Here is a 15,439-nt window from a genome sequence, read left to right on the forward strand (position 1 = left end):
TTCAGAAAGTGAAACCCATATATTATATAGATTCATTACACAGTGTGAAATATTTCAAGCCTTTATTTCTTGAAATTTTGATGATTATGGCTTACAGATAATGAAAACCCAAAATTCAGTGTCTCAGAAAATTAGAATATTACATAAGATCAATAAAAAAAGGATATTTTAAACAGAAATGTCAGGCTTCTGAAAAGTATGTTCATTTCTATGCACTCAATACTTGGTTGGGCCTCCTTTTGCATGAATTACTGCATCAATGCGGTGTGGCATGGAGGCAATCAGCCTGTGGCACTGCTCAGGTGTAATGGAAGCCCAGGTTGCTTTGATAGCGGCTTTCAGGTCATCTGCATTGTTGGGTCTGGTGTCTCTCATCTTCCTCTTGACAATACCCCATAGATTCTCTATGGGGTTCAGGTCAGGAGAGTTTGCTGACCAATCAAGCACAGTAACACCATGGTCATTGAACCAGCTTTTGGTACCTTTGGCAGTGTGGGCATCTCCATAAAGCTTGTCAGCAGAAGGAAGCATGAAGTGCCCTTAAATTTCCTGGTAGATGGCTGCGTTGACTGTGGACTTCAGAAAACACAGTGGACCAACACCAGCAGATGACATGGCAGCCCAAATCATCACTGACTGTGGAAACTTCACACTGGACTTCAAGCAACATGGTTTCTGTGCCTCTCCACTCTTCCTCCAGACTCTGGGACCTTGATTTCCAAATGAAATGCAAAATTTACTTTCATCTGAAAAGAGGACTTTGGACCACTGAGCAACAGTCCAGTTCTTTTTCTCCACAGCCCAGGTAAGACGCTTCAGACGTTGTCTTTGGTTCAGGAGTGGCTTGACATGAGGAATGCAACATTTGTAGCCCATGTCTAGGATTCGTCTGTGCGTAGTGGCTCTTGATGTATATATATATATATATATATATATATACAGTATATATATATATATATATATATATGTGTGTGTGGCGAGCGATGACTTTTTTAACTGGGTATGCTGAGTGATAAGACTATATATAATCTATACTACTATTTACATATTACCTGTGTAATATTTATTAAATTTTTTACAAATAAAATATATATTTTATATGTAAATATGTAAGAAAATAAGTTCTACACTGTTTTCTACATGGATAAAAGACATAAGACTATGTGAAACTATAGTAAACGTGCCTTAATGGATTATTTAGCAGCAACCTGCAGCTTTTTTCAACACTATTTGGGGAAATGACAAACCCATGAAGTTAGGACCTGATAGAGCCTAGTTAGGATGTGCTTCCCTTTATTTTCTTCTTTTGTTGACACTCTTCAGGTCTCTGAGGATGAAATTACATTGCTATATCAGTGTGGATGATGTGTTTTGGCAGTAGTTTGTCCTAGAGATACTCACTCTGACACTGAAGGAAAACTCACACATTACATCATACACACACACAATTTTCCCGGACCATCTTTAGATCCCTAATACTGTATTAATGAGTCATCGGCCTCAATTCTCTTGCTTACAGTGGGTGCGACATTAACTCACAACGTTGAGGTTTAGCGTGTATGTTAGCACCGTTGTCCTCCTGAAACGCTTGCACACACCTCCTGCCAGCCATCTCGATTTCACCTCCCGATCATCTTTAGTGACCTCATGCCAGATCAGAATTCAACAGCCCATCAGCTGTTGTGATGACCTGAAGCCAGGTCACAATTTAGCTGCGCAACAGGTGCGGCACTGGCTCTATTCCACAACACAAACAGCATGTGAACAGGTGCTATAGGTGCTCGGTTAATAAATGTAACTGTGCTGACAGGTTCAGACCTCAACAAGATCAGCCATGTTCAGAAACACATCTTCTGGCTTTTATAGTTGTCAGATGAGTGATTAAATACTTTTGTGAGGAGATTTTATCTCAAACTATGCTACCATTGACGTCATACAGTACATATCACTACCATCAAAATGTTTTACAGTAATGACTGCCATTTTATACTTTTTGTCATCCAAATGAATGTGGAAATATGTTTTGATATAATATTGACATGTTAATATTAAGAGTATTATGAATTAGTGTGTGTGTGTGTGTGTGTTCATATCAATACTATGCATTTTATATATATTTTATATTACATATTTTGTATCTATCAAATATTGCTTACATTTCTTGACTAAATTGTTTAAATATGTTTATATGTTTGACAGTTGTTTTCTGCATGTTCTAACAGCTCTTACTGTGATTCCTCTATTCGTACATGTTGACTCTATGCCACATGGTTAATGATGACGCCAGGGAGCAAATGTGTCAAAAAGTTAGATGCGACAACCAAAACCACAGCGAGAGATGGCTCGATTTAGCCTTGTATCAGGTTATTAATCTAACAGAGAGGAGCCCGTGCCCCCTGCGGTGGTGTTTAGTTGAATGTTTGTTACATGAACGGCCTGGTTTTGCATTCTCATAGATGTTTGAAATCTGCAGTGGGATGATACCAAAATACGACTCTACATTTTAATCCACAGTACACACAGCAAGCGTTGTTATTTTTGCTAGTGTTGGTGTTTCTTCTAATGAATGAGATGGTTGCTTGACTTTCTGTTTTGTGGGCCTTGAAATGATGGACATTTGTTCGCATAATAGCAATTATTTAGCTTAGTCTAAATGTGAGCCAATAAGCAAGATCTTTGTGCTGTCATTTATTTTACCTCATCTCTTGTGGCTTTACTGGTAAATCACTTGATCCAGCAAACATGTTGTTGTGACTTTATCTTTGAGGTTTAGTCCAACCCCAGATAATCTGTAAAGCTATTTGCTTGAAGTAGTATAAATGTCCAAACCTCTAGCTGCTACTATTATATTTTTCACGGTAGATGTGGATCTTTTTATACATGTTTCTTGGTTTAATCACTAATTTAGATTTAAACACACATTCGAGGCAATTTAATAGATTTGACAGTCTTTCTTCCTGTGGTAAGCCGTGGAAACATCTCGCACACTTCTGTTTTAAATTGAATGCAGAAACAGGAAGAGGAAGTGTGTTGTAGTCTGTACTCTCTCCTCTCTGACTGATAAGCTCTCTGCCGGCTGTCAGGAAGAGCTTGTTCGAGGGGAGAATGAAGGAGACTGATCGAGCTGCTCGCCGGGTATTTTATCAACTTATGTGTCTTCTGTCATGCTGTATTTCCTTAAGTTTAGCATGCTGTCTCCAGAACATGCAAATATTGAGGCACAATAACTTTCAGATGTGTTTCTGTTTTGAGAGATTAATGTGTTTTCATTGCACAAGACCCATGATGTTAGCATCATACTAGCACTCGTATCTTTTTTACTGGGTTTGAACTAGGGCTGTGCGATATTGAAGAAAAATGCGATATGCGATAACTCATTAAATAATGCGATATTCGATATGCGATATGATAATGCTTAAAGTGCCACATGCTCAGATGAAACAGTTTTACTTTTGCGATATTTCGATAATTTCGATATATTGCACAGCCCTAGTTTGAACTCTTTAAAAGGTTTCATTTTGTGTGTGTGTATATATATATATATATATATATATATATATGTATGGTTTTGTATTTGTGCACATTTGATGTGCACAGTTGATGTTGCTCTACTGAATCTATATCTGTCATTCAACCAACCAAACGATCTATCGTTGTGTAACAGTGCAACATTATGTCCCAAGAATGAGTATTTGTTAACCTGTTGTCCAGTCAGAGTTAAATTAGTCGTTTTGCCAAATTTTCATCCTTGATAATTGACTATATGTCTTCATCTTTGACTTGATTTCTTGTTTTCTTCTAGTGCTCCAACTCAAACTTCAGCAGAGACGGACTCGAGAAGAACTGGCTAACCAAGGGATCATGCCACGTAAGAAGAACTCACTCTCTCTTACTAGTACTAGTTAATAATCTGTTGTTACTACGCAGTTCTATTAGTTTTCTGCTTTAGATTCGAGGATCTCAGACGTTCTGTAGTACATCCCAAATGTTCCTTTAGGCTGATTTTGAAGATATTTTTCTTCCCTTGAACAAGATTCGTCCCACACCTGGTTCACGGTTTGCATCTTTATGTGAATCTGGGTAGAATGTCTTGTGGTTAAACTTACTAGGCATAGCTAGTCTCTCTCATCCTGTCTAAGCTGCTGATTTGGTTTGGTAAACATAAGATAGAGTCAAATTCACTTCCTTTGCGTTGTGGTTTTTCTCTGAGTGTGAAAGTTTGGCCCATTCATCTCAAAACTACAACATTTCGAGCTTAACTGTCAAGTCATCACTATTCTGATGGTGTCTACGTGTTTGATTTTAACAGAAAGGTTTCCATCTCGTGTTGGCTGGAGATGTATGGTTTGCTTTAAGTTAGTTCAAATTAAAAGATAGTTTGCCTGATTTGAATGCTTAATGATGAGTAAAACACGTACCCAGAGGTCTCACCCAAACATGGACCCCAGTGTAAGTTGAACAAGCTCTTTTTGAAGTTAAAACCTTGAAGTAGCTTAGCCCAAATAACTCAACAGATTTCTTACTGTTTTCATTTTATACATGTGTTCTCCTTCACCAAGTGTCTTGTAGAAGAATTACCAAATTATATTTAATAACTCAAGGTACATCTCAAGTTTTAGGTTACTACTGGTCATAGCTAAGATGATGTGCGAGCAGAATATTTAATTCAATCCATCGAATGTGGCGTTTTGGTGTTTTGTTGATGTTGTTTGGGTCTAGGTTAATTTGAAGCCATTTTTGTATTAGTGCAAACGGGCAGCAAGGTTCAGGACGGTTCTGTTACACTTGCAAGAGTTTTGTCGTGGTTGTCAAGTTTAGCCAGGCGAGAAGTTTGAGTCACGTCATTCTAGATTGGAAGTGTCTCTAATGCATTTATGCTAAGCATATTGTTCACACATAACTGAGACTTTAACACTACACTTGCCTCACACAGGATGCATGGTTTAAAACAATGCAACACTTTAGACACTTAAAGGTTTCAACTTAAAAGTTCATGATTAATTTAGAAGCCTTTGAGAAGATTTTAGATGCTGTTTCATGCACCGTTTATGGGTTATTCCGCAGTACTCCAATAATAGTTACACAGCAATGAACATTTTCGTATTATAGGTCACGATTAATTTGTCATTAGCTGTGTTTCCTTCCATGTTATAAATTTAATTTATGCGAATACCTGGAAACAAAATAAAAATAAAAAGAGTAGCAGCATGTTCCATTCCATGTTTTTAAGAGAATGAAATTGGAGAAGTTATTGTAAAGTTGCTGTAAATTATTACATTTTTTAATCAGTGGGATTAACAGCAGTTATTAACCCCGTATGAAACAGGACAAGCAGAGGCAGCACTGGCAAATAGAATCTGGTCCTGTTTCGTTTCCAAGTTACCAACACAGCTAGTCATGTACGGCAGAAACATATAACCAGTAAGATGCAATCGTGTTGTGCCATCCTCCGATCTCAGGCTTTACTCCTACACAAAACATTAGATTTAACCTTTTGAGCATATCTGGTGGAAATGATCAGGTTGATGTGATGCTTGAAGCTATAGAGCATAAAACCGACCTTTGCTCTGACCATTCATCTGCATCTGAATATAAGTTTGCATTTGAAGTATTTAGAGACTTAAAGGTCTTTAATTTCATTCTCTTAAATATGCAGATACCCTGTAACCATCACTTTTTGTCTCCAGACATCTAGACTAGCTAATCAAAGATGTAATTGTTTGCAAAATTTTACATTTCTTTTTTCCCATTTTAATTTACAGTAGTGAAGTTTAATCATATCTGTTTCCAATGCTTTATGTGCCAGTTTCATATAAAAAAATTGTTATATGATTATATATATACTTGCATCCCTTTTTAAAGCATGCACATGGCACCAACTAATAAATTTGATATAAATTTATGTTTAATTTTGTATTAAACATTGATTGTGTGACTGGCCCTTTAAGGAGGCGTGCCAATAATGGAAGCACTGAATGCTTGCTTAAGATCTCTTCTTAGAATCATCTTAAAAATAAAAAGAAATGAAAGCCGGAAAAGCAGAAGCAGAGAGTTCGAATGAGGTGATGGTTCCCCTAAGTAGTTTTATGTAATGCTTCATACTGGACCCATAATATCTTCCAGCATTTGTGATCCAATTTGAACCCAGTGTCTGCTGATATCAGCATCTCGCTTGGCACACTGACTGGATTGTCAACACTGTACAACCATCAGCGATGATGCCATAGAAATGACTGTTTTCATAGAAGAAATTTCATAGAGATTTCCTTAATTGTCCTATATCTTTTACACATGTAGTTTTTAGCTTTCTATACTACCCGTCTGTCATGTTGATTCATAAAAGATTGTCATGAAGATTTAAGGATGTGGTTACAGGGACATTCTGCTCAAATTCTGATTTTTGTTTTATTGATTGATTTATTTATTTATTCATTTATTTATGTGTATTTATTTTATATACTTTCTTTCTTTTATTTTGCATTTATTTTATTTTCATTCATTTTTTTGTTTTACTTTTTTCTTTTCTTTTAATTTTTTTTTTTTAATTTAGATTTTTTAAAATTCATTTATTTATTTTTAAATATAATGCATAAAATGGCACTACTACTTAACCAATATCACTTACATAGGTGTCCTGAGAAATTAATTTCTGGGACAAATGAATCATGGCATGTGTGTGTTAACCAATCAGTAGGTTTGGGAAACTTGTTTGAAAACAGTCATTATTCTTACAATTCTATTTGATGACTAAATGCATAAATGTAAATGTGAATGACTCTAGTGGTGCAGAAAATGCTCAATGCAGCATTAAGTTTCAAGAATTACAATTAAAATTTAAATGTTTCAATTGATTTAGATCCAATTTGTATACATTTGCATGCTAAAACATAGGTTTAAGATGGAGATATTTAGTGCACTCTAACTCATAGTGAGTGCATGACTAGCCATGCTCTTCATTTGGGTGGGTTACACACACACACACACACTCAGTTGAGCCAGTGAGCAGGTGATAAGCAGTGTATTTAAATATATGCCATGTTTCCCATTATATATTTTAGTAAAAGGTCAGACGCCTGCTCAAAGCCATTTGTTTTCCAAATCCTTTTGATTATATGAAGCAAACTAGATACTCTGAAGAGAGAATATAGAATGTCGTTTGGTTAGAAAGGGTCTGTCCAGGATAGAAATAAACAGCAATGACAGCAGATGGCAACCTAGCGGATCTTTACAGCGCTCACCCAGTAACTGTCTGGATCTAAATATGGATCCCAACGGGAAGGAAGAGCCACCAGCAAATGTGCAAATGCTTATCTGCTCTTTTAGAATATTCCTGAGCCCCACTTTCACTGTCTTCTCCCTTTCACTTCCTGTGTATGCTGGTTTACACTTCCTGTCAACTTGAATGCACTCTTTCACTCTTATCTGCCTTGTCTGATCGCCCTTGACTGAGCTGACATCTTCTACTCTCAAATGAATGCTTCCCCCATTAAAACCCAGTCATTACAGCCTTCAGAATAAGTACAGTTTGAGCTTTGGAGAAGCAGAACTCAGAACCACTAGGTTAGATTGTAAATTTAGTTTTTTTTTTCTTCCTGAATTGAATTTAACATACATACATATATATATATATATATTTTTTTTTTTGATACTCATTCATTGTAGGCAGTGAGTAATATATCATGGACATGTACTTACTTAAAATGTACGTATACTGATTTTACATATATTTTTCAAATGATTTACATGATTTTCTATATAATTGTTGCAGTATTATAAAAGGGTATTTTGTAGTATGCTATAGAAAAGTAGGAACAACAATTTTTGCCCTAGATATATATATAACCCTTATCTATGTATAATATTGACAACTATTGTGAGTTGTTATCATCATCATCATCATCATCGTCATCATTATTTTCAGTTTGTCATTTTAAATTTGATTAATTTTTCAGTCTGACTTTAAGTTTAGTGTTTTTTGTTTGTTTTTGATTTTTGTGTGTATGCGTTATAGTTTTAGTTAATTTTGTTTTGTTTTTGTTTGTTTGGTTTTGTTTCTGTATTTTTGTGCTGCCAAAGTTAAAGTGCTAAGTGTATCATTACATTTTTCAGGGCTGTCTAGTGAAGGCATGTTATAACGCAATTTTAAATATGACAATATATTATAATATATATAACCCTTATGTATGTATAATATTGACAACTATTGTGAGTTGTTATCATCATCATCATCATCATCATCATCGTCATCATTATTTTCAGTTTGTCATTTTAAATTTGATTAATTTTTCAGTCTGACTTTTAAGTTTAGTGTTTTTTGTTTGTTTTTGATTTTTGTGTGTATGCGTTATAGTTTTAGTTAATTTTGTTTTGTTTTTGTTTGTTTGGTTTTGTTTCTGTATTTTTGTGCTGCCAAAGTTAAAGTGCTAAGTGTATCATTACATTTTTCAGGGCTGTCTAGTGAAGGCATGTTATAACGCAATTTTAAATATGACAATATATTATACGTATGCGGACAATATATTCTTCATCAAAAACTAAATATAAAATGAATTTGTATATATTTTTTATAATATATGGCATGACATTTTATTGTTTAGTATTTTAGTATTATTATTTTGTTGTAGTTTGTTTTTCAGTTGGCATTAGTTTTCAGGGCTCGAAATTAACTTTTTTACTTGGTAGCACTGGTGCTCCCAACTTCAAAAAGTTAGGAGCACCAGCAAAAATTTAGGAGCCTTGTCATTCACTTTTCTGAGTAAAAGTCGCTTTTCCGGAATACATAGGATTTTTGTGTTGTAAATATCATTTGTTCTAAAGCAATATTCTCATTGGTGTTCTATCAGCTTTGACATTTAAATCTGCATATTTGTGATAATTACCCCAGGGAATTTTTTTTTTTACTTTTATAAATGCCATTTTTACTCTAATCTTATTAAATGTGTGCTTCATCTATTATTTTAAATTTTTACATTTGTATATGTTGTATATATGTTTTATTTTTTTATATAATAAATGTTGGAAAGAATGATATTTTTAATGATACTTTTAAACATGAAACTAAACCACCAGTAGGTGGCGGCAAAAGTGACCGTCTGGCCGTCTTAATGAGTGAGTCATTAAGTCATTAATTCAAATGATTCGTTCAAACGGATGATTTATTCAAGAAAGAGGCAGCTGTTTATGAATGGGTCATTGAATTTTTGACTCAACCAATTCGTTCAAAACGTGGAATCATTCAGTAATGAAAACAGGATTGTGTTCTCCTGAAATGTGCCATAGTTCTGCTGTGATCTTTGTTTGGAACTATTTTCGCTGCTGAAACAGAACAAAAACAGACAATATTGCGTCTAAAATGTAAATGATTTAATTTTAACTACTTTTTACAGTTTACTGAACTGTTGTATGAAATCAGTGTCACATTTTCAATCGTGATGGTTTTATTCAGGATATTCGGGAAAACGGCATTCTTGGTCGTGTAACGTTACTTAACTGTATCATATGTTATAAATATAATAACTCAAGTGTTAATGTCAAGCCCTGTGTCACAGTGTTCTTTTCATCTTCTCTCTTCATCTCTTTACATTTTCCGCGCTAGTTAGCTCCCTGTCACGTGACAACGGAGCGCAGTAAAAGGGAGTGATTGACGCTAATATTAATCAACCTAAAATCTGCTTTAAACATAAGAACATAAAAATGAAATTTAATTGATTATGTGATAGAACGGTGGACCGGTCACTGTATGAGCTAACAGCAAGCACTTACTGTGCAGTAATTAGCCTACGTTTTCTAGAGTAATGAAAACAGGTCGCACCTCAATAATTATTTGCACTCGCACAAATTCTCCCAAATATATTTTGAGGTCGCACACATTAAATTTAGGGCGCATATGCGACTAAAATGGTCGCAATTTCGAGCCTTGGTTTTTATTTCAGGAAAAGTTCATGATTTTTGCATGCATTTTTAGTATTTGTGGATGCTGATAACACTGTTTTGTAAGTGATTGTTTTACTCAAAGGAAGTGTGTTCTGTTTTAGAAACATTTAAGCGTTATCAGCAAGAATTATCACATATCCAGGATGCAGTTCATAAAGAAAATCTGAAGATTTGAGCCTGAATCTTGATGGGGATGTGGTTACAGGGACTTTCTGCTCAACTTCTGATTACATAACCTAAAACAACATGAAATGTCATGGGATACTGCAGAAAGCCTCTACAGACGTCTACAAATGCAGTTATAAGAGGTTTTACAGCACAAACTGCCTGTGCCCTAATTTTCACCTTTTCAGCCTCGGTGATTTCTCATCTGAAGATAAACAACAAACATCACCGCGTCTTTGACGGTGGAGGACCATTGTGAATGTAGGATCCTCATTTAACGCATAATCAGCTTTAGTAATTGGCCTGTTCAAGAACTGATGTCAGATAATGCAAGAAAATGCATAATGTATTTGACCTCAGTGATATAATGAATCCCTAGCATCAAGATGGCGGTTGTGTGACGTGGCGTTTAATGGGGTGTTAGAGCTGAAAATGATGATGAGAGATCACACAGATCAAGTGGCTTTTCACACTAACCTAATAATTTCTCTCTCTTGCACGCTCTTATTTTTTTGTCTCTTCAGGCGCATAACTGCATTTTGTGTTTTTGCTGGTCAGGGTTAAAGGGCATTGAGTGTGGATGCAGTGATGTGAGAGGAGCTTGTGCGTTGCTGTGGGCAGTATATGAACCACTCTGAGAAACAGACCAGAATCTCCAAAAAAAAACATCTACTCATCTTTTTCCTCTTGCTTTTTTTACAGGCCGCTCTTTTTTTAATTTCCACTCGCTGCAGTTGCATTTATCTCTTAAATAATATATTTGTCTGTTTTTCTGTATTTGTGGCATTGTAATTCTTAAAATGTACATCTACTGTACGTAGCTTAACTGATTTGACTTCTTTGTAAATGATTTTACATTATTTTTAGTGTTATTAGTAAAACATAAAAAGGAACTAATGAAAACAAAAGATGAACTTGCAGTACGCAATAGAACAGTAAGAACAAAAACCCTTTCAGTTGTTAAAAATGTTATTTAAAAAATGTTGTTGTCCTAGATATAAGCCATATCTATATCGATAACTATCAGGCTTTTATTTAATTTTATGTTTGTTTTTTTATTTTATTTTATAAAATAATGTTTTCAATCTGTAACAACTGAAAGTGATCTTTCGTGTTAGTAATATATATATATATAAATATATATATATAATATATAGTTATATGTGTGTAATAAATTTATTAAATATAAAATATAATATATTAAATATAATATGTGTATCCACCTTATTTTTCAATGCGGAAGTAAGCTGTTTTCTGTGAATGTGCAAGACATTTGGTTCATTAGCAGCTGTGGGGAAATAACAAGAAGAATAACAACGTGCAGTAAATGGTAAAACTGTATATACACACACACACACACAACGATATTTGAATGAAATTTGCTATATTTCTGTATTTATTTTTTATTTCTTTTATATTTAACTTTAATTTATTATAATGAAGTACAATATAATTGAATTAATGAGTTATTTAGTGAGAGAATCATTTTACAGACTGTTGAGAAAACTACCCAGATTTTTGCATGGCCAAGCACCGTTCACAAATTTTCATAAATCTCTAGTTGTCTCTATCACCAGCGGGCTTTGCTTTCAGTCTCTGGAGACGCAGTGTGCTGACAACTGTGAAGCTGTGTTTCAAGGTGTATTAAATATGGGGCAGAAACACACACTCAAGACTGTGAACCTGCTGGATTAAACTGTCTCTCGGATGTGCCTGTTGCGATATTATTTTTAGATTTAGCGTTTACCAGTGCGTATGTGTGCCTGGGGTAAAGAGATGCAGTTTAATATGTTGTTCCTGTATCAAGGTCTTTTAACAAGCATCTTTTTTTCTCTCTGAATCTTTCTTTTTTTTAATACAAAAATAACATTTTCACCCGATCCAAAAAAAAAGCTGAAAAGTATTTGCACCACACTGCAACAAAGATGTTTCCTGTAATCTGCATGACGCAGATAACGAGTTTGCTATTTATGATTTTTCTCATTTACCGAAAAATGTTTTCCGTTCTCACAGATCTTTTTTTAAACAGAGAAACTTTGTACATTTATATATCAACTTTGGATTTAATCGTCTTATCTCTTCATATCTTTTTCCTTCCAGCACTGAAAAGTTCTGCATCCTTTCATGAGCAGAGACGAAGTTTAGAACGAGCTCGGGTTAGTCCTTCACTACGGATTGTTTTTTTTTAATCATCTCTTCCTAACGAAGCCAAAATAAACTCCCTTTATTTCTCATACTTTCCTCTTGTATCTCAGACCGAGGACTACCTGAAGAGAAAGATCCGTAGTCGTCCAGAGAGATCAGAACTGGTCAGGATGCACATTCTTGAAGGTGAGTATTTTAATAACGCCCCCTGCAGTTCAAACACTGACACACACCTCAGAGAGAGACTATGATTGAAGACTATGGCTGCGTCTGAAATCGCGCACTCTCTGAGTAGGCACTTCTTTGGAACAAGCAATTACTTAGAGACTGTTAAAACGTATGTTCTATATAGTATGAATGCGTGTAGTATGACTGTAATCTGGATGCACTACATTCGTCATGTTGTTTTTGTCATGTGACCTACCAGTGTCAGTTGCGTCACTGCCATTCATGAATCCTAGCAGTAAAGTGTCCATTGTATGCATATTTTCAAAATCACACTGGAAATAGTAGGTAATGTGGGGAATTTTTCGCCTACTGTTTTATAAATACTGTGAATTCGGACATACTACTTGCATATTGATTTTCACCTACTATATAGTAGAGAAGTATGCGATTTCGGACACAGCCTGTGCTTTAAATAAATTCATTTAAAGTGTGGTCCAAATGTTTATTTTAAAAAGAAGTACAATATAAACTGAGGTACATGTAGTCAACAAAGTGATCCGGCTCATGATGCCTGTGTTTTTTGTTAACTGTAAGTATTTCCTCTTTACAGAGACGTCAGCAGAGCCGTATCTTCAGGCCAAGCAGCTTCTGCTGAAACGAGCTCGACTAGCCGACGATCTGAATGACAAAATCTCCCAGCGGCCCGGTCCGATGGAGCTCATTCACAAAAACATCCTGCCAGTGCACAGCAGCCTCAAACAAGCCATCATAGGTACTAAATTAAAGCAAGAAGCACGGTATAGTATACACACTACAGTAAAATTTTCTCCACAGTTTGCTGTTTAACAGGAGTAGTAGTTCCCCCTTGAGTCGGTACAGTTTAATTAATTAATTTTTCTTATTAACTTACTTTAATTTTAACTACTGTCTATATATTGTATGTCAAATTATATTTAATTTTTTTTAATAACAATTATGTTGATAATATAATTTATTGTAAATATTTACATTTATTATAAAGAAACTCATTATCAATTTCATTGATTAGTTGTTGCAGTCTTAAATATAGTAGCATTGTATCAGTCACAAAAATTGAGCATTAAGAAAATGTATCTGCCCACCAGTCAGTTTTGTTTAACAAGTTTAACAAAACTTTAAGATTATTTATTTAAGTCATAACTTATTGAACTTTCACACTCCATTTTATACTCAACATACGCAACCCATCTGAATTTTTATCTGTCTATATATATATATATATATATATATATCTCCTCAATCGTCCTATTACACACACCTCAGAGAGAGACTATGATTGAAGACTATGGCTGCGTCTGAAATCGCGCACTCTCTGAGTAGGCACTTCTTTGGAACAAGCAATTACTTAGAGACTGTTAAAACGTATGTTCTATATAGTATGAATGCGTGTAGTATGACTGTAATCTGGATGCACTACATTCGTCATGTTGTTTTTGTCATGTGACCTACCAGTGTCAGTTGCGTCACTGCCATTCATGAATCCTAGCAGTAAAGTGTCCATTGTATGCATATTTTCAAAATCACACTGGAAATAGTAGGTAATGTGGGGAATTTTTCGCCTACTGTTTTATAAATACTGTGAATTCGGACATACTACTTGCATATTGATTTTCACCTACTATATAGTAGAGAAGTATGCGATTTCGGACACAGCCTGTGCTTTAAATAAATTCATTTAAAGTGTGGTCCAAATGTTTATTTTAAAAAGAAGTACAATATAAACTGAGGTACATGTAGTCAACAAAGTGATCCGGCTCATGATGCCTGTGTTTTTTGTTAACTGTAAGTATTTCCTCTTTACAGAGACGTCAGCAGAGCCGTATCTTCAGGCCAAGCAGCTTCTGCTGAAACGAGCTCGACTAGCCGACGATCTGAATGACAAAATCTCCCAGCGGCCCGGTCCGATGGAGCTCATTCACAAAAACATCCTGCCAGTGCACAGCAGCCTCAAACAAGCCATCATAGGTACTAAATTAAAGCAAGAAGCACGGTATAGTATACACACTACAGTAAAATTTTCTCCACAGTTTGCTGTTTAACAGGAGTAGTAGTTCCCCCTTGAGTCGGTACAGTTTAATTAATTAATTTTTCTTATTAACTTACTTTAATTTTAACTACTGTCTATATATTGTATGTCAAATTATATTTAATTTTTTTTAATAACAATTATGTTGATAATATAATTTATTGTAAATATTTACATTTATTATAAAGAAACTCATTATCAATTTCATTGATTAGTTGTTGCAGTCTTAAATATAGTAGCATTGTATCAGTCACAAAAATTGAGCATTAAGAAAATGTATCTGCCCACCAGTCAGTTTTGTTTAACAAGTTTAACAAAACTTTAAGATTATTTATTTAAGTCATAACTTATTGAACTTTCACACTCCATTTTATACTCAACATACGCAACCCATCTGAATTTTTATCTGTCTATATATATATATATATATATATATGTCTCCTCAATCGTCCTATTTGTCTCTTTATCAACGTTTGTTTTAAAGGGTTCATATGATGCGATTTCAAGTTTTCCTTTCACTTTGGAGTGTTACAAGCTGTTCGTGAATAGATAAGATCCCTAAAGCTGCAAAGACTAAAGTCTCAAACCCAAAGAGATACTCTTTATAAAAGTTAAGACTCGTCCACGCCCTCCTAAAACGCCTCGTTTAAACACGCCCCCACATATCTATGTCACTGTGTAGGAAGATTTGCATAACACCGCCCAAATGTTCACGCAAAGAAAGAAGGCTTGTAACTTTGATTCTCGCTGTAGTATTGTTGCCGCCGCCTCCATGTTGTGGAGACGCTGTGTGTTTCATTGTGAAAGCGAAACTACTTTGTTTGGCCTTCCAAAAGAGGACACAACTAGAATTCAGTGGTTAAGTTGTATTTACAACACTGTTCCAGAACAGTTCAACCCAAATATTCAGATATGTGCAATGCATTTTATGGAGGACTGTTTCCTGATCCTGGGAGAGTAGAC

The 15,439-nt window shown here is 35.0% G+C and overlaps 1 pseudogene; it reads left to right on the forward strand.

The window, feature by feature from the left end:
* Positions 1 to 15,439, forward strand: part of LOC107672144 (MKL/myocardin-like protein 1) — a 65,339-nt pseudogene that overhangs the window by 29,590 nt on the left and 20,310 nt on the right.

The sequence above is a fragment of the Sinocyclocheilus anshuiensis genome, unplaced genomic scaffold (assembly GCF_001515605.1).
Source record: "Sinocyclocheilus anshuiensis isolate Anshui unplaced genomic scaffold, SAMN03320099.WGS_v1.1 scaffold12, whole genome shotgun sequence".
NCBI lineage: Eukaryota > Metazoa > Chordata > Actinopteri > Cypriniformes > Cyprinidae > Sinocyclocheilus > Sinocyclocheilus anshuiensis.